Genomic DNA, 21,079 nt, shown 5'->3' on the forward strand with positions numbered 1-21,079 from the left:
ACAGTTCCAAGTTATTGTATTTCTTTCTTTGTTTTCGTCAGATATCAAAAAAACATTATATTTGTTGTTTTACAAGGATCATTCTATTTCTGCCAGGAGATATTTGTTATTGTAATGCTTTTCCAAATACTCTTTAAAGATTTTCCATTCTTTCTGTAATTTCTGTTTTGGATACCCTCTAATTCTCCCTGTCATCATGGCCGTCTGTAGATATTCTATCATTTGGACCTGCCACTCATTTATCGTAGGTGTTTTGTCACTTTTCCAGTTTCTTGCAATTAAGATCCTGGCTGCTACTGTTCTGTACATAAAAAGTTGTCTATTTTCTAGCATCAGGGCTTTTCTCAGGGTTCCTTTACACTGGACGTACGCCCTTAAACAGGAGGACAGCCAGCCAATTTCAAACAGCAACCCAGTCAGATGGGCAGGGTACAAATAATGAAATTATTATTATTGCCACCTTAGGATACTCCCTGAGGCCCAGCTGCTACCCATATTGGATCTGCAAGCTCAAACAGAGAAGCTTCTCAAAGACGAGTTTTGCCAGATGTGATGACGAGGGATCAAAACAAGGATGTGTCGTCTCAGCTTCTTGGGCACTCAGCAAACACCAGCCCTCCTGCCCCAGCTCACCAGAACCAGTCCAGGCAAGACTCCTCCAGCTGGGTGCTGGATCTTGCCTCATCACAGGCTGGATTAATCTTGATCTTTCTCTCTTACTCCTGCAAAAGAAGTGAAAAACCACTATTGGGGAAAACACACACACACACACACACACACCTCCTGGAAGAAAAGCTGCCTCCTTAATTAACGAGTCGGCAATTGGCATTTTCTTCCTATCGCCCAAAGGAAGAGTGCGGGAAAACACTTAATGAAAGCTGGGCAAAACCAGAGAGAGTTAGACTTAAGAGGTCCTGCCAATTAACCTGCATTTGCATTCTCTTTCTTTCCCAGAAGGAAGGAACATGGGTTATGCAAACTGGTTCCAGGACCGGCTGGTTTCCATGGAGGAAAACATCAAATTGGCCCAGGTCTGTTACAACTAAATCTGCAGGGTTCCAACTGTTGTGCAGGACCAATAGACACAAATTTGTCAATTTCAGTTTCTCTCTGTTTTTCATTTCTCCGTTCTCAGCCTCCTTCTCGTCCATGTTGGTTTCCCCATCACATCCACCTGCGTTTCAACTCCCCAGCCTGGCATAGCAGGGCAGCCTGAGACTGACAAGGGACTCACTTTGTCTCTAAGCTTCAGCCAGCCCCCTGGACCAACAACATCTCGTTACAGAAAAATTCGGGGTTGGCTTTTACAGCCCAACTTTCCATCCAGGGATTCCGTCCCCCTAAATTCATGATCAGTCAGAGAAAATGGAATGCAGGCAGGATCCGGTGAAAGGAAGGAAGATATTTATTTTTCTGTTGCAACAGAGCCCCACCACCACCACCACTTGCAAGGAGGTGAGGACCCAGAACGAAGGTATGCAAGAACCTTTAAAGCATGGGTAGGCAAACTAAGGCCCGGGGGCCGGATCCGGCCCAATCGCTTTCTAAATCCAGCCCGTGGACAGTCCAGGAATCAGCGTTTTTTACATGAGTAGAATGTGTCCTTTTATTTAAAATACATCTCTGGGTTATTTGTGGGGCCTGCCTGGTGTTTTTTACATGAGTAGAATGTTTGCTTTTATTTAAAATGCATCTGGGTTATTTGTGGGGCATAGGAATTCGTTCACCCCCCCCCCCATATATTCCGGCCCCCCACATGGGTTGAGGGACAGTGGACCGGCCCCCCGCTGAAAAAGTTTGCTGACCCCAGCTTAAAGACTTCCGAAACTGCCCAACCCCTTAGCCAAAGGCCAGCCAAAAGGCATCATACACGTGTCACAGAAAGAGGCCGTCTACAACAGAAATTTGAGAGAGTGGCTTCTCTCCTGTCTGCCAAGGTATATGATAATGGTCACTGATTGCATTATCTGGTGAGTCTGGGCCAGTCTTTTGAGATAGTAAATACTTTAGTTCTTGAATCCAGCTCGCAGGCCTTCCCGATTCATACACAAAAGGCAGGATTTGTAGGATTTGTAAGTGAAAGAACTACATTGGGAAAGGTTTCCCCAAAATATTTCCTTGGGCAGAGGAAACATCTATAGTCTTTAGAGAGCCAAGATATTTTCAGGATTGCTCTCCTGTACTATTTCAGACATGTGGTTTATATACTTATGTATCTGTGTTTACCTTGTGCACTTAGGAACATTCATTTTATATTTGAGACCTTAGAATTCTTTTAACAATCCAAAACATCCTGACCCCCAGAAGATAAAATAAAAACAGGTGGACTGATCCTGGGTTTACATCAATGGAAGCAGCTTGGCCCCAAGTCAAATAATAAATGCTAGGGTTTTTTATCCTCTTACAGAGAAAAATGGACTAAATTGCTTCCTGCCTGAGGTGCAAGAAACTCCAAAAGTTGAACGCCTCAGGCTAATCTCTCTTCTCTTCTTTTCCTTTGCCTTCAGCTGATGAAAATTCATCAGCTGGGACAAACTTTTATGTTCAGGAAAACACCATGCATGCGCACACCCCAAACAAAAGAAGAAGAATTATATGTTTTCTGCTTATTATTGATTATTCATTGGTCCCCAACCAGACAGCCAGCAGCTTCCAAAGAATTTATAGCCTGGATAAGAGAAGACTGAGAAGTCATATAACAGCCACCTTCCAATATCTGAAGGGCTGTTGCATGGAAAATGGAGCGAGCTTTTTTTCCTGCTGCTCTGTGGTCGGACTCGAACCAATGGCTTCATTTTTTTTTTTTTAAAAGCAATTTATTAGGTTTTACAATAAAAATAAACATAATAAGCAATATGACATTGATCTTAACATATTTTCACATTTTCTTTGGACTTCCTCACATCTCCCGCTCCCACTTTCATCGTTGTAACGTTTTGTCAGCAATTTATCATCTTATTTAAATTCTTATATCCCTTCTATATTTCATAATCTTATACTTCTCAGAAGGAGCTAAATTTCACAGTCTTACTTATTTTCTTAAAAGCTTCTAAATTTAGTGGTGCTCAGTTATTTTGATCTAGCATCTTATTTAGCATTCACTCAAATTACAATACTTTTGTAAATAGTTCTTAAATTTCTTCCAGTCCTCCTCCGAACCAATGGCTTCAAATGACAAGAAATGAGTTTCTGACCCAACTTCAGGAAGAACTTTCTGGAAGTAATAGAGTTGCCCTATTTCAAGAAGTGAAAATCTGAATGCAAAACAAGGAAATTCTTTTTCTGAAACTTTAATAAATATCATTTAAAAAAAAAAAAAAGCAAAACAAGGAAATTCTTGACATGGATACATCTCACCGATTCCCACACGGACACCGTTTCCAACTGCTGTATTCCGCCTATGTCTAGAAAATTCTGCAAAGAAGAAGAAGAAGAAGAAGAAGAAGAAGAAGAAGAAGAAGAAGTTGTTTTATTTATACCCCACCCTCCCTGGGCAGAGCCAGGCTCAGGGCGGCTAACAACAGTAAAAATTACAGTAAAAACATAATGGGGAGGGACCAATTTAAAATACAGGTTAAAATGCAGTTTAAAATGCAGCCTCATTTTAAAAGTAGCCCATAGATCAAAACCATTAGGGAAGGGAAACATAAGGGTCAGACTGAGTCCAAACCAAAGGCCAGGTGGAACAGCTCTGTCTTGCAGGCCCTGCGGAAAGATGTCAAGTCCTGCAGGGCCCTGGTCTCTTGTGACAGAGCGTTCCACCAAGTTGGGGCCAGTACAGCGGTACCTCGGGTTACATACGCTTCAGGTTACAGACTCCGCTAACCCAGAAATAGTGCTTCAGGTTAAGAACTTTGCTTCAGGATGAGAATAGAAATTGTGCTCCGGCGGCGCGGCAGCAGCAGGAGGCCCCATTAGCTAAAGTGGTGCTTCAGGTTAAGAACAGTTTCAGGTTAAGTATGGACCTCCGGAACGAATTAAGTCCTTAACCCAAGGTACCACTGTACTGAAAAGGCCCTGGCCCTAGTTGAGACCAATCTAACCACCTTGTGACTTGTGACCTCCAAAATATTGTCATTTGTGGACCTTAAGGTCCTCCACGGGGCATACCAGGAGCAGCCCTAGACAGTAAGAGCTGTTCAACAATGGGAAAGGTGGTTCCTTGGAGGTTTTTAAGCAGAAGTGGGTTGGCCACTTGCCATGGATGCTTCAGTTGCAAGGGGTTGGACTGGATGACCCTCGGGGTCCCTGCCAACTCTACGATTCTATGATAAAGGCTAGGAAGGAAGCTCTGATTCTTGACCAGCACAAGGTGATCTCCAGCTGACAAAGGCCCCATTCACAGTGCTGGGTTATAGTCACAGCTTCCCCCAAAGAATCCTGCCGTTTGTTAAGGTAGTTTGAGAGGTATTAGGAGACCGCCTGATTCCCCTCCCGGGACTACAATTTCTCGACTGGCTTAACAACCAACCCCCCTTCCTGGGGAACTCTGGGAATTGTAGTTCTCTGAGGGCAATAGGGGCGTCCTGGCAACTCCCAACTTCCACAATGAACTCCAGCCCCTGGCCGCCACAAGACTGCCCCACCCAGGTGACCACAATATAATAATGTTAGGGAAGCATCCCAGAATAACTGGTAAAGTGGAATGACGTGTGGATGGTCCAGTATGAACACATCACCAAAGCACTGTTATTGGGTCAATGCAAAATCTGTGTCCATACAGTGGTACCTTGGTTCTCAAACGCCTTGGTACTCAAACAACTTGGAACCCAAACAGTGCAAACCCGGAAGTATGTGTTCTGGTTTGCGAACTTTTTTTGGAAGCCAAAAGTGCTCCATTTTGAGTGTCACGCTTCTGTTTTGAGTGCCACACTGAGGTCTGTCTGTTTTTGCTATTTATTTTGCAATTTTGTTTCTGCGGCTCTTTTTGTTTCGTTTTTGTGACTGTGTGGAACCCACTTCAGCTACCGATTGTGTGACTGCAGTACATTGTTCACTGCTTTCGTTTTATGGATCAGTGGTCTCGTTAGATAGTAAAATTCATGTTAAATTCCTGTTTTGGGGGTTGTTTTTAAAAGTCTGGAACGGATTACAGCGGTACCTCGGATTACATACGTTTCAGGTTACAGACTCTGTTAACCCAGAAATAGTGCTTCAGGTTAAGCACTTTACTTCAGGATGAGAACAGAAATCGTGTTCCGGCGGCGCGGCAGCAGCAGGAGGCCCCATTAGCTAAAGTGGTGCTTCAGGTTAAGAACAGTTTCAGGTTAAGAACAGACCTCTGGAACGAATTAAATACTTAACCTGAGGTACCATTGTAATCTGTTTTACAATACAGTGGACGCTCGGGTTGCAAACGTGATCTGTGCGGGAGCAGCGCGTCTGTGCACGCACGGTTTGCGTTTCAGTGCTTCTGCACATGCACAAAGCGCAATTTAGCGCTTCTGCGCATGCGCGACCGCCGAAAGTCTTGGTTGACCACAAACTTGACATGAGCCAACAGTGTGACGCGGCAGCTAAAAAAGCCAATGCAATTCTGGGCTGCATCAATAGGAGTATAGCATCTAGATCAAGGGAAGTAATAGTGCCACTGTATTCTGCTCTGGTCAGACCTCACCTGGAGTACTGTGTCCAGTTCTGGGCATCACAGTTCAAGAAGGACACTGACAAACTGGAACGTGTCCAGAGGAGGGCAACCAAAATGGTCAAAGGCCTGGAAACGATGCCTTATGAGGAACGGCTAAGGGAGCTGGGCATGTTTAGCCTGGAGAAGAGTAGGTTAAGGGGTGATATGATAGCCATGTTCAAATATATAAAAGGATGTCACATAGAGGAGGGAGAAAGGTTGTTTTCTGCTGCTCCAGAGAAGCGGACACGGAGCAATGGATCCAAACTACAAGAAAGAAGATTCCACCTAAACATTAGGAAGAACTTCCTGACAGTAAGAGCTGTTCGACAGTGGAATTTGCTGCCAAGGAGTGTGGTGGAGTCTCCTTCTTTGGAGGTCTTTAAGCAGAGGCTTGACAACCATTTGTCAGGAGTGCTCTGATGGTGTTTCCTGCTTGGCAGGGGGTTGGACTCGATGGCCCTTGTGGTCTCTTCCAGCTCTATGATTCTATGAAACCCGGAAGTAACCCATTCCGGTACTTCCGGGTTTCGGTACGTCCGTAACCCGAAAAAACGCAGCCTGAAGCGTCTGTAACCCGAGGTATGACTGTACTTTCTTTGGGAAAGCGCACCTTGAGTTTTGGAACGCTTTGGTTTTGGAACGGACTTCTGGAACGGATTAAGTTTGAGAACCAAGGTACCGCTGTATGTTGGAGAGGATGGTCATCTATCATGGATCCTTTAGCTGAGATTCCTGCCTTGCTTCTATGCAATCATATGAACACAGGAAGATGCCTGATACTGGTTCAGACCACTGGGTCCATTTAGTTCAGTATTACCTGTGCAGGCTGGCAGCAGCTTTCCAGGCTTTTAGGCAGGGGTCTATCTCAGCCCTACCAAGAGATGCCAGGGACTGATCCTGGCACCTTCTGCATGAAAAAGCAGGTGTTCTACCACTAAGCTAAATCCTTTCCGCGAATATAATAATTCAGGGGCGTAACATTCTGTTCTCCCCCCTTGGCATCTCCAAAAGGGAAACTCAGGAGATGCCATCAATGAGACACAGTAATTTTGGGTCAGTCTGAACCGGATTCAAGCTTTGTCAGGTGTGAAGTTTTACCTGTTCTGAAAATGTTTTGTTTTGTGACCTGTTAGAACGTCCTGGGCTTCAGGGCAGGATTAATGTGCTCAGGGAAGAAGCCAGCAGTACGCCAAAAACTTTTTTTCAAACCATCCCTCTCCCTCTGCAGGTAAAAAGTGGAGCCCAGAGGCAGTGTGGCCCAAAGGTTAGAGCAAAACAATGGCAGCAATTGCTTCTGAGTGCTAAGCAAATTTACCCACTGCAATTACATTTAATCTCCCGTTTCTTAAACACGCAGACAGCTAACTTCATGTTCTGTTCCTTCTCTTGTGCTGCAGATTCCACAATCTCTGAAACGACAAGGGGTCATGGGCAATCGATGTTCGGTCTCTTTTCAGGGTTGCAAAACACAGCGGCCGATAAGGAGAGGATGGAGTCATATTGCCCCTGAGAAGCAGATGGGAAGACACGAGGGAGAGACTGCCGGAAGAAGAGGCAGAAAGTAGCCAGTGGGGAGACAAGGCAGTGCGGTGTAGTGGTTAGAGTGCTGGGGAGATCCGGGTTCAGATTCCCACATCGCCACAAAGCTTGCTGCATGACCCAGGGTGCAGTTGCTGCCTGGCAGACTAACCTACCTCACATGTTTGGGGGGTTTAATTGAGGAAGGAGAGAAGAATGCATGTTGCTTTGAGTGGCATTGTTGTTGCTGGCATCTGTCTGTTTTGACAGACAATGGAGTGCACCTCTGGGGGTAAAGTCAAACTGCTGGATTTGCAGCACCCCGGGGCACAAGTCTGGGCAGGGGGTATGGAGGTCCTGGGCTGCCCAAAGACAAGACCCTCCTCTCTGCCTCGCTGATGGGGTCCAAAGGAAAGCAGAGCAAGACATTTGGCACCAGCTGGGCTGCGGATGTTGCCGGAAGGAGGAGTACAAGTCACCATCCAACTGTTTTAGGGACTGCAGTCCAGGTTGTAGGGCAGGCATGTCCAAAGTTCGTTTTGGGGGCCTAATCCAGCCCACCGGTTGATTTAATCTGGCCCCCGCGGCAGGATATGTCCTGGGGTAAAATCCGGGAAAATGCTCAGCAACTTCAATCCTAATAATATTAATAATAATAATAATAATAATAATAATACAGTGGTATCTCTGGATGCGAACGGGGTCCAGCAATTTCCCCTGACATAATGCATTTTGCATGCCCTTTTCACCAATATATGCATTTGTATGCTGATTTTACACACGACATGCATTTTTGCAGACTTCCTTGGCTGGAGAACTGCGCTGCAGAATTCAGAGAAGTATGAATTTCAAAGGATGGCTGAGTTTCGGTCCACATGTTGATTTGGAAAGTGAAACTTGCATAGTTATGCCTTTAAAGGCAAACAAAAACAAATTGCTCCCCCTCTTTCTCTATAACCTTGATTTTTTTATTTTTATTTTTTAAAAACTTGTCTGGTGGCTCTAAAACCAGGTTCCACAAGCTTGAATGTGGCCCTCCAGACTTCTCAGTCCGGCCCTCAAAACTCTCCGCGAACCACACCCTTTGCCACTTCTGCTCCGAATCTTCCTCAGTTGCCTGGCTGGAATTCTGTACGTGGTTCTTCCCCTCCTCATTTAATCCCTACAACAACCTTGTGAGGTAGGTGAGGGGCAGTGATCAGCTTCCAAGGAAAGCCAGTGCACTGGCTGTGTGGGGATTCAAAGCTGGGTCTCCCAGAACCTAGTCCGACACTCTAACCACTACACCACACTTCCTCTCCTCTAGCTACTTTCTCATTCTGCGTCAAGCTCTGCCTCCTGCTTGGCCCTAGCCCCCTAAACTTGCTATTGACACTGTCCTTAAATGGTATTTATCCTTGCCAGGGCCGGATTGAGGTTTGATGAGGCCCTAAGCTACTGAAGGTATTGGGGCCCTTTATATGTCCAGCTGTCCTTTGTCAACAACAAATTGTCGCTGTTTTTTCTGTTGAATATATGGTAATTTATGGACCTAATAGGTATCGAAAGCCATTTGCACATAACAAAATATGTATTTTATCAAAGTAATGGTCTTTTTATCTTATATTTTGGAAATGTACATCCAGTTTTTTTCCTTTAATTTTTTTGGGCGCCCCCAAAAGAATGGGGCCCTAAGCTATTGCTTATTTATTTATATGTAAATCCGGCACTGATCCTGCTCCTGTAGCCTAGTCCTGGATCTTTCCCTTTAATTGCCCCTTCCCTTGTTTGCGCTTAGAGAACCACATCTGGCCGGCCCTGAGCTGATTTTGCAATGGGCTGCAATCTCCCCAAAGTCATTTTGACCGGCACATAATGGTCACAACTCGTCTCTATCAGCTCCGTCCGATGAGAGCAGCAGCTGGCCTGGTCAGCCAAGAAAACAGGCCAGATAAGCTCCGGGAAAACAGATCACTCCTTTGGCCAGATCCTCCCACCAGACGATTCTGAGCCCCATAAAGCAAAATTCTTCCATACGAGCTCCAGCCTTGGCTAGACGAAATGAGCCCCACTCAAGGACGTTCATTGTCTCGAGTCTCGTGGCTTGCACAGGTGGGCCCACATAACAAATCCAATATTTCTCCAATGGAAATAGGGACATCCTATTCCATAATAATAATCAGTAATACCCCACTCATCTGGCTGGGTTGCCCCAGCTACTCTGGGCAGCTTCAAATTTATATAAAACCTTTTTTTTTTAATGGAGCAAACCTCTGTCTGGTCAATTTTATTATATATAGCCAAAGGCCTTTACAATGGACAACAGAGAATAAAAGGAAAACTTTCCTCTAAGATCATACAACGTAGCCTGTTTATGACATAAAAAGAAATGTGCAACATTAAATTTTTAAATTGGAATGCATTCACAAACCTGAAATGGAGCTTCTTGGCTGCCAGCGCAAATCTGGCTCCCTGGTGGGTAATATATAGATGTTTATCTGCTAGGAGTTCAACTATTGCTTCTGTGCAGATCGACCTGGAAGCCAATTAAGAATTGGCGATATAAATTTTCCTCTGGGCATTGTATTGTCATTTAGTCGTGTCCGACTCTTCGTGACCCCATGGACCAGAACATGCCAGGCACTCCTGTCTTCCATTGCCTCCTGCAGTTTGGTCAAACTCATGCTGGTAGCTTCAAGAACACTATCCAGCCATCTCGTCCTCTGTCGTCCCCTTCTGCTTGTGCCCTCCATCTTTCCCAGCATCAGGGTCTTTTCCAGGGAGTCTTCTCTTCCCATGAGGTGGCCAAAGTATTGGAGCCTCAGCTTCAGGATCTGTCCTTCCAGTGAGCATTCAGGGCTGATTTCCTTCAGAATGGATAGGTTTGATCTTCTTGCAGTCCATGGGACTCTCAAGAGTCTCCTCCAGCACCAGAAGTCAAAAGCATCAATTTTTTGGCGATCAGCCTTCTTTATGGTCCAGCTCTCACTTCCATACATCACTACTGGGAAAACCATAGCTTTAACTATACAGACCTTTGTTGCCAAGGTGATGTCTCTGCTTTTTAAGATGCTGTCTAGGTTTGTCATCACTTTTCTCCCAAGAAGCAGGCGTCTTTTAATTTCGTGACTGCTGTCACTATTTGCAGTGATCATGGAACCCAAGAAAGTAAAATCTCTCACTGCCTCCATTTCTTCCCCTTCTATTTGCCAGGAGGTGACCACTGGCCACGATCTTATTTTTTTTATCACCAGATACTATGTGATGTCCTCTACCTGATTGCATCCATATATGTATTTGCGAGCCATATGGGGGAATTCCCCGATATCTCCCCTCTAAATATGCCGAGGGCATCTGTTGGAATCTTAGTTCCGCAAAGGCCCTGCGTAGTTGTGGGAAGGTCAGAGTCTCAAGGTAATGGGGCCTTGAGTGAGTGGTCTTAATTTGGGGGTACCAAGTACAGTAACGGGCAACAATGATGGAGGCTCTGTCTTGGTTGGCACCCTGATCAAAAATCCAGTTTCTAAGGTCACATGGGCTAAGGGCTAAGTAGTTCTCCATTTGAAGATTATAAGCCCTAAGCTTATTTTGGCACTTTTGTGCCCAGCCCTAAAAACATAATAAAATATGAAACGTGTAAAAACTTCCCTAGGCAGGGCTGCCTTCAGGTGTGTTCTAAAGGTTGTATCACCTTGGCTCTGAGCCTTTTTCCCTTGGGGGTTCCCCAGCTGGTTTTTCCCACCGGTCCTCTGTGTCCAACCAGTCCAGGACAAGCAGGGTGTTTTGATTTTGGGCATCGCATGGCAGAATAGAGTCTCAAACAAAGATGTGCTCCCCCAAGTCCACCTTCCCAGCATGTTCACAGTCCTGTCTAGTGTTGTGCAGCAGTTGAGCAAGGAAGAAGGGTGTGAAAGAAGTTCTCCTGAACATCCCCCTTCTCCACAGAAGACTTTATCTTTTCTTCTGCTCTCTGTGTTCTTAAGTAAATTAGGATTCTAACTCACTTTTCCTGATTTCGCGCCTGCTGTTATTTGTGTTACTGGTGACTGTTATAAGAAAAACGGCTCCCTTTCCCTTATGGGGTATTCTGGAGCCTGAATAGAGTCCTTAAGTGGGTTCCCTATTAGTAGAAGAAAACAGGCCAGCCAGAGTATATTGAAAAGCAAAGTGGCTAGTAAGCCTGATCTTTATTAAAAGACCTGTTGCAACAGGGTCCCCACTCACCGCATGCAGGAGGGAGGAGAACCCTGAACAATGGTGCACAAGTCCTTATATAGTCTTTTGAAATTGCCCACAGTGTAGCCCAAGACCCCCCCCCCCCAAAAAGCACACATCATGCATACATCAAAGAAGGAGGCAGTCTACAGCAGAAATCCTATCTGCCAGGATACCTAATAATGGTCACTGATTGCTCTACCTGGGCAGCCTGACCATTCTTTTGTGATGGTTAATACTTTAGTTCTTGAGTCCAGGTCACAGGCTCACCCTATTCATACACAAATACACCCTTAAAACAGGATTTGCAAGCAAAAGGACAATGGGAAGGAAGGTTTTCCTTATTTTCCTCCTTTACTGCAGAGGAATATTTGAGGTCATTGGGAGAGTCAAAAAGGCTTCAGGATTGCTCTCCCATACTGTTTCAGACACATGGTTCATATATTTAGATATGAATATTTATTCTATATTTGAGACCTTAAAATTCTTATAACACTGTGTTATGTGGATTGGTTATTTTCTGTTGCGGATTTTACGGTTGCAAACTGCCTTGGGCCTTTTTTCAATGGAACGGTGGTGCATACAGGTAACGAACAAAGGAAATCTAAATATATACAAGCCACCTTTCTACTCTTCTCTGTTTCTCTCGAAAAGCACCTGACTGGCTCTGTGGAGAAACAAAGGCTTTTGACCTTGCTCTGATACGGCAAGGCTTTTCTCACGTTGAGTTCCGATATCTCTGAATTGTTCGAACACAAATAAACTGAGAACCGCTTCCTTCCTTTTATTTGGTTATGTAATATCTCCTCCTCAGCCTTTCATATGCCCAAATATTTGCAAACCCTTATCAGCTGGTGGATGACTGTAATTTCTTCAGCATGTAATTAATGCTTAACTCACCATTCATTGTTGTGAACCCCCTGCTAGGACTTCCTGGGAAACTTTTGTCGCTCGCTTCCAAAAGCCACAAGGGCAGGTGTGAGGGAGAGATAGTGTACAATGTCTGGTAAATTTCCTACACTCTTGTCCAAAATTACCGTATTTTTTGCTCTACAAGACTCACTTTTTCCCTCCTAAAAAGTAAGGGGAAATGTGTGTGCGTCTTATGGAGCAAATGCAGGCTGCGCAGCTATCCCAGAAGCCAGAACAGCAAGAGGGATCGCTGCTTTCCCTGCGCAGCGATCCCTCTTGTTGTTCTGGCTTCTGAGATTCAGAATATTTTTTTCTTGTTTTCCTCCTCCAGAAACTAGGTGCGTCTTATGGTCTGGTGCGTCTTATAGGGCAAAAAATACGGTACTATGAAAAACTCTGTCTTGCCTTCACCTTCTCTTGGCTGGCGACACCTGTTGGTGCGACGAGCCACTGGTTTGAATTGCTTAGAGTAGACCTACTGAAATCAAAGGTACTTACTCGTCCCACAGATTTCAATGGCTGATGGGGATACTGGTGGTCCCCAGTTGTTGTTGAACTCCAAGTCTCATCAGCCCCAGCCAGCACAACCCAAAGTCAGGGATGATGGGATCTGTAGTCCAGAAACACCTGCAAGGCCACAACTTCCTCATCCCTGGTCCACATTCACACCATGCAATTAAAGCACCATGATAGCACTTTAAGCAGTCATGGCTTCCCATAAAGAATCATGGGAGCTGAGACTTTTGGGGAGGTCCCTAGTCCCCTCCCTGGACTACAGTTCCCAGAGTTCCCTAAGAAGTGGGACTGATGGTTAAACGGCTCTGGGAATTGTAGTTCTGGGAGGGAAAGGGGGGGCCTTGTAACTACTCTCAGCACCCTTAACCAACTACAGTTCCCAGGATTTTTTTGGGGGGGGGGGGAGCTGTGACTGTTTAAAGTGGCATCATAATGCTTTAAATGGATCTAAGCATAGAATCGCGGGACGCAGGTGGTGCTATGGTCTAAACCACTGAGCCTCTTGGGCTTGCTGATCAGAAGGTTGGTGGTTCGAAGGTTGGTGAGCTCCTGTTGTTCGGTCCCAGCTCCTGCCCACCTAGCAGTTCGAAAGCACGCCAAAAAGTGCAAGTAGATAAATAGGTACCACTCCAGCGGGAAGGTAAATGGCGTTTCTGTGTGCTGCTCTGGTTTTGCCAGAAGCGGCTTAGTCATGCTGGCCACATGACCCGGAAAAACCGTCTGCGGACAAACGTTGGCTCCCTCGGCCAGTAAAGCGAGATGAGCGCCGCAACCCCAGAGTCGTCCGCAACTGGACCTAACAGTCAGGGGTCGCTTTACCTTTACCTTTAAGCATAGAATTATAGAATGGTGAAGTTGGAAAGGACCGTAAGGATCAACCCCCTGCAGTGCAGGAATCTCACCTAAAGCATCCTTGAGAGGTGACCATCCAGCCTCTGCTTAAAAACCTCAAAGGAAGGAGAGTCCAACACCTCTCATAGGAGTTTGTTCCACTGTTGAACAGTTCTTACTGTCAGAAAATTCTTCCTCATGTTTAGTTGGGAATTCCTCCCTTGTGACTTGAAGCTGTTGTTTCATGTCCTACTCTCCAGAGCAGGAGAAAACAAGCTTGCTCCATCTTCTATGTGACAGCTCTTGAGATACAGCGGTACCTTGGTTCTCAAACTTAATCCGTTCCGGAAGTCCGTTCCAAAACCAAAGCGTTCCAAAACCAAGGCACGCTTTCCCATGGAAAGTAATGCAAAACGGATTAATCCGTTCCAGACTTTTAAAAACAACCCCTAAAACAGCAATATAACATGAATTTTGCTATCTAACAAGACTATTGATCCATAAAATGAAAGCAATAAACAATGTACTACAGTCACACAATCAATCAGTCAATAGCTGAACTGGTTCCACACAGTCACAAAACAAAAAGAGCTGCAAAAACAAAAGCACAAAATAAATAGCAAAAACAGACAGACCTCAGCATAACACTCAAAATGGAACTGTGGAACTCAAATTGGAAGCGTAACACTCAAAATGGAGCACGTTCAGCTTCTGAAAAAAGTTCGCAGACCGGAACACTTAGTTCTGGGTTTGCAGTGTTTGGGTTCCAAGTTGTTTGAATACCAAGGCGTCTGAGACCCAAGGTACCACTGTATTTGAGTGTTTGGAGAGATGGAGGAAAACTGTTTCCTATTCACTTCTTCCGTGGCCATGCCCAATTTCACAAAGCAGGGTTTGTTTCTTGCACTAAAATTTCCAGTAACATTTTAAAGGGAGATGCTTTCACTAATACATATAGCTGAAGTCAGCTTAGACTCACATGCTCTTGTCCTAGTTCATACAGACAGGGCTTTCTTTCTATAAAAAATGTTTAGGGGTACTCTCGCTTCCGTCTGAGACTCAGGAAATAAGGGGAAAGAAAAGGAAGCCGCCATCAGGGGTAGCAACCAAACTGACAATTCACCATGCTAGAGAAGAAACTAAATTTTTAAAGATTTTTAATTTCTTCTCCCGTTAGATTCACAAAATGTTTAGGGGTATGCGTACCCCTGCGTCCCCCCCACAGAAAAAAGCACTGCATACAGATGTCATTTCCAGTTCTCCTATTGCAGGTGTGAAAAGGATTTGTTGGAGAACAAGATTACCGGTAAATGTTCCCTGCCGGTCACATGCCTGAAAATAACACACACACACACACTCCCGTTCAAAAAGGCCACCACAGCCGTTCCAGTTTATCAGCTAGCGGGCGGAAGGTTTACCCACAAATGTTTGAAAACAAGAGCGCATCCGTGGCCTTTATTTAGACAGCGGTTTTCTTTCAGCATAGCTTCGCCCTTGCTCCTGTAATTTCTCATCACCGCCAGGGCTCCGCAGTCTCTAATACGGGAACAATTGAGATATTCTCTGTGTATTTACAAAGCCGGCCAAGATTGATAATGAAGAATTGGCCGGGCTGAAATGAGAGCCACGTGAACGGGCTCCGCAAGGTGGGGTGTTGCTGGAGGAGGGAACGAGACAGCTTGAAAACCCTTTTTATAGAGGAGTGTTTGTCCAAAAGGCACGGGAAATCATATTGGCTTGTATTGTTATTTGGCTTCCTGGTGCTCAGATCCCTCGCTGTGACGGTCTCTTTGGGAAAATCTACTTAAAGGTGTGCAAGCATGGGAGACGTGGGAACAATTGGGCCCAAATTGGAAAGGATAAACTTCGACACATTGTGTGTGTAGAGAGAGAAAGAGAGAGGTTTCCTAGCTCCAGGTCACAGCTTGCAGGATTAGGTCAGCTCCAGCTATTTTGATGCCCCGGGCGAAAATCAATCGCGGGGTGTCGGGTCGCGTGGAGAGAATTCCTGCATGTGTAAGGCTCCCACATGGGTAGGCTTGAAACGCACACACACCTACGGCCAATCAACACATGGAAGTGGAGGGCGGGGCATGCAAACACGGCCATAGTGCCCCCTCTAACACTGTCCAACGGTAGGGCCGGCCCAAGGCAATTTGCGGCCTGCAAGATGGTACCCGAACCCACCTTCCTCCCATTCCCCATACAGAAGATGACTTCGGCATTGGCAATAGAATAGTGCCCTCCAGCCCTCCAGGCTAGTTTGGCAGGTGCAGGACGGACCATGTGTTCACACAGTTCTTTTCTTCCCACAGAGTGCTCTTGTGTTCGAATTCTGTTTGCGGGTTTCTCACAGGCATCTGGTTGGCCACTGCGAGAACAGGATGCTGGACTAGGTGAGCCCTTGGCCTGATCCAGCGGGCATTTCTTATGTTGGACTCATGTTCCACTTGTGGGATTCTTACAGGCTGAGAAACTGCTATATTCCGGAGGTCACGGCAGGTATCTAAACACGGACAAAGCATACGTCTTGATCTCAGGAGCCGTTGTGACAAATTTGATGAAAGAAACTGAAGAGGCTTCTAAATCAGTTCATTTGTGGAAGGCCGAGTCCGCCATTTTGCCCCTCAAACCTCGACAAAAGCCTGCCCAATTTGTGCCAAATCTGGTGAAGGTATCTTAAGCGGTGTCTGGATGTATACAGAAAAATGATTTTTCTAAAATATATAGCAAGTAAGGATAACAACAACAACAGCAACTTATTATTTATACCCCACCCATCTGGTTGGGTTTCCCCAGCCACTCTGGGTGGCTTCCAACAAAATATTAAAATACAATAGTCCGTCAAACATTAAATACTTCCCTAAACAGGGCTGCCTTTAGATCTCTTCTAAAAGTCTGGTACTTGTTTTTCTCTTTGACATCTGGTGGGAGGGCGTTCCACAGGGCAGGTGCCACTACCGAGAAGGCCCTCTGCCTGGTTCCCTGTAACTTGGCTTCTTGCAGCGAGGGAACCGCCAGAAGGCCCTGGGCGCTGGACCTCAGTGTCCAGGCTGAACGATGGGGGTGGAGACGCTCCTTCAGGTATTCTGGGACAAGGCCATTTAGGGCTTTAAATGTCAGCACCAACACTTTGAATTGTGCTCGGAAATGTACTGGGAGCCAATGAAGGTCTTTCAGGACCGGTGTTACGTAGTCTCGGCAGCTGCTCCCAGTCACCAGTCTAGCTGCCACATTCTGGATTACTTGTAGTTTCCGGGTCACCTTCAAAGGTAGCCCCACATAGAGCGCATTGCAGTAGTCCAAGTGGGAGATAACTAGAGCATGCACCACTCTGGTGAGATAGTCTGTGGGCAGATAGGGTCTCAGCCTGCGTACCAGATGGAGCTGGTAAATAAATGAATTTCTTAATTCAATGTTAAGAAAAAACAAACACAAAAGCATTCCGCACCTCCTTGAAAACCTGTGGTTACATTTGGCAGGAGTTGGATGTTCTTGCAAAAAGTGTCCTGGGTCCCAGAGTTCATTGGGGTGAAGCAGGGATAAGCGCCAGGGACCGTTTTAAGGGTGCTCCTGACTTGCGCTACCAAGGCCTGCCTCGCTCTCAACCTTTGCACGGTCTCTCGCGGTCCATTGCCTTGTGTCTCAGGGCGGAAAGCCCAGTCCTGAGACGACTCTGGTCCCGTGTTCATCCAACAACCTCATTCACCCCATCTACAGTAAACAGTAATCAACCGTTATGGTAATAAATAAACCTTGAATTATTAAGCTCAGGCAACGTGTGATGGCGCAAGTGCGGTCATCCCCACAGCAGACAAACACCTGGCAATCTCTTTCCATCTCTCTCTCTCTGTTTAACCTTTCTGGCAGCTGCCCAGTGACAGCACCGCACTCAGAGTTTCACTGCCTTTCCCGCTAGCGGCTGCCAATCAAGCAGGCTGCTGGGGATTGGGCAATGCTGAGCATGCTGATGACATCATATCAACAGTGAAAGGGCTGTAGCTGAGTGGCAGTGCAGCTGCCTTGCATGGAAAAGGTCCTCCAACATCTCCAGGTAGGTGTGGGGAAGACTCCTGGCTGCCAGTCAGTGTACCAGGCATGGCCAAAGTTGGCCCTCCAGCTGTTTTGGGACTACAGTTCCCATCATCCCTGACCACTGGTCCTGATAGCTAGGGATGATGGGAGTTGTAGTCCCAAAACAGCTGAAAGGCCAACTTTGGCCATGCCTGGTAGGCAGTACTGAGCTAGAATGGAGCACTGGTCTGACTTGGAAAAAGGCAGCTCCATTTGCTTGGGGAAGGGCCATAGCCCATTGCTAGAGCAGCTGCCCTGCATGTAGAAGTTTCTGTCGACATGCAGAGGGCCGGGAGGCCAGCTGGCTAGCCCTGGCTGGGTCGTCTCCTTCCAGCTGCCCAATGCAAAGACCATCACCTCTGCTCTGACGGAAATCAGCGACCAGGGCTTACTCAGCCAGGGCACACTATCAGCAGATCAAACTGCGCACACAGAATAGGCGTGAGGATTGTGGAAGCATACGACAACTATAGATTTATTAATCATAAATCAGGACAAAGAAACATGTCGTCTCTCTCCCTCCTCGTCTCAGAGGGAACAGCTAAAAGCAAAAGCTATACACACCACGGAAGTTCCTAGCATACTGTGCTGGAATGTAAACAGACATGTGACACGTAACAATCCCATGCCTGTTCCTTTAGGTGGAAGGGAATTCTCAACAGTTTCCAGGGTCAGTCGGACACAGAATGCAACATTGGGCCAAAGATTCCTGCATTGTAGGGGTTGGACAAGATGACCCTTGCGGTCCCTCTACAATTCTATGATTCTAAAGACATCAGCCTCCATTGAGCTTCATGCCAACACCAGGAACCCCTGGAGTCTCCCGCCTCACGGAGATTAGGGTAGCATGTAACAATATGTTTACTGGCCAAACTCCCAGTGTCAAAAAGTCACATTTTGTTCTGTTTTGGCCAGGGAACTGGAAGCTCCTCCAGCACACCTTGTCCCCATTCTGCTATCCAAACACACAGCAGGTGAGGGTGGCGTTTCGTGGGCTCTGGCCAACCTGGTCTGCCTGCAATGACTTCATCTGGGTGGCATGGAGTACCTAGGGGCTGCTTCGGCTGCTCTTGTTGGCTGTTAGTAAGCCCTTGAAGCGCAGAAAAGAAGAATAGTTCCAGCTCTGTCTTTGTGGGGCACCCTGGATATTGCTTGAATATCTGAAAGCTTCCTGCAGGCCTTAACAAACAAGTGCAGTTTTAATTGTTCTGAGCCAGTGCACCCAGCACTCCTAGGTCCGACCTGCACACAAATTTCTGGGGAAAGCTAGGCTAGATTCCAGCTGCCTTTCCATTGTCCAAGATCAAAGCAGACTGATTTTTTCCCTAGCAGACCCCCTAAACTTCCCAAGACTCAGAAACTCTAATACAAAAGCACCCTCTGTTTCCCAGACAGTTCCTATCATCATCATCATCATCTTATGAGTAAGGCAAAGGTAAAGGGACCCTGACCATTAGGTCCAGTCGCGGACGACTCTGGGGTTGTGGCGCTCATCTTGCTTTATTGGCCGAGGGAGCCGGCGTGCAGCTTCCGGATCATGTTGCCAGCATGACTAAGCCGCTTCTGCGAACCAGAGCAGCACACGGAAACGCCATTTACCTTCCCGCCGGAGCGGTACCTATTTATCTACTTGCACTTTGATGTGCTTTCGAACTGTTAGGTTGGCAGGAGCAATGACCGAGCAACGGGAGCTCACCCCATCGCGGGGATTTGAACCTCCGACCTTCTGATCGGCAAGCCCTAGGCTCTGTGGTTTAACCCACAGCGCCACCCACATCCCCTCTTCTTCTTAGGTTCTTATATTTCCTGTGCTCCACAAACTATGGGAAGTCCAGGGATATCTTGAGAGGGTCAGTTTCATAAAGGGATGTGGCAGTCTTGTACAACAGGTTAAGAGGCAAGCAGGCAGCTTGGCAGACAGGATCAATTCGTCAACAAAGAAGACTGGAGATTTGTCTCATACTTATTCGAGTGACTTTACATGTGGGAAGCCTGATCCATATCTGAGTTTTTAAAAGAAGCAGCTTGTTCTCCACAGTAGGAACCTGTGTTTAAGAAGCTATACCAGGGGTCAGCAAACTTTTTCAGCAGAGGGCCAGTCCACTGTCCCTCAGACCTTGTGGGGGGCCGGACTATACTTTTTTTGGGGGGAATGAACGAATCCCTATACCCCACAAATATCCCATTTTAAATAAAAAGACACATTCTACCCATGTAAAAACACCAGGCAGGCCCCACAAATAACCCAGAAATGCATTTTAAATAAAAGGACATATTCTACTCATGTAAAAACACGTTGATTCCCAGACTATCCACGGGCCAGATTTAGAAGGCGATTGGGCCGGATCCAGCCCCCGGGCCGTAGTTTGCCTACCCATGAGCTAAACTCTCTGCCTCTGAAAGCAGCTCGCAATTGATGAACCTGGCAGCAGTCATATAGCCCGCAGGAAAAGGCCCGCTGCACATTCTCAGAGGCACTCTTTACTAATAAGTCCATGAAGCGCTGGGGGAATTCCACGCTCAAAAAGCAGTTTTTGGCTCGACGGGTTAAATCCTGCCTTGGCAGGCATGGAAACCTTTCGTATCACGGGACTGCCAAAACCAAAATTGGAAGCATCCCTGGGGATGACCTGCTGCTATTTTGAGCAACAAAGTGTGGGGAGGACAGATAAGCCCCTTTCTTCTTTCCGTCTTACATAACCTTTTCCCTTAAAAGCTGACGCCAGAAACGAACTCATTAAGAAGTGTGCCCCAGTGTCCGACTGACTCACCTGTCGGAAACACTTTGCTAATGGCCGGGGTGAAGTTTTCCTCCCAGCAAATCCACCTTTTGGAGAGTGCCAGCTGCCCAGCTCGTGGTACCCGTTTGGCCGGCAGATTGGAAAATGATGTACGTGTTAAGTGCTAAGAATGCCGGGAAGGAGGCGAACGCAGGCTGTGCCACCCTCCATGCTTAATGGGAAGTTCTGTCAGATATTTTTACTCTTGAGTGCCCTTCACATGAGCAGAGTCTAGGGCCACATTTGCACCATACAGTCATACCTCATGTTATGTTTGCTTCAGGTTCAGCGTTTTTAGGTTGTGTCCTGCAGTAGCGCATGGGCTGAATCCCCATACGGGATAGACCCACACTCTCTTCTGTAGCTACAAGCTTAAGCCTGACTTCAGGATCATACTGTGAACTGAGTGCGAGTAAACTTATTACAGTGGTACCTCGGGTTAAATATTTAATTCATTCTGGAGGTCCGTTCTTAACCTGAAACTATTCTTAACCTGAAGCACCACTTTAGCTAATGGGGGCTCCTGCTGCCGCTGCGCCGCCGGAACACGATTTCTGTTCTCATCCTGAAGCAAAGTTCTTAACCTGGGGTACTATTTCTGGGTTAGCGGAGTCTGTACCCTGAA

General features: G+C 46.4%; 1 long non-coding RNA gene across 1 annotated transcript; it reads right to left on the reverse strand.

Annotated features, from left to right (window-relative positions):
• Positions 1-3,274: 3,274 nt before the first annotated feature.
• LOC308463151 lies at positions 3,275-20,545 on the reverse strand. Its single transcript, XR_013979491.1, has 3 exons — positions 20,446-20,545; positions 6,949-7,135; positions 3,275-3,414 (listed from the first exon to the last, which is right to left on the reverse strand). It is a non-coding gene; the product is annotated as an uncharacterized lncRNA (long non-coding RNA).
• Between the last annotated feature and the right edge of the window lie 534 nt (positions 20,546-21,079).

Source organism: Podarcis pityusensis, assembly GCF_964106645.2.
Source record: "Podarcis pityusensis genome assembly, chromosome: 14".
NCBI classification, from domain to species: Eukaryota; Metazoa; Chordata; class Lepidosauria; order Squamata; family Lacertidae; genus Podarcis; species Podarcis pityusensis.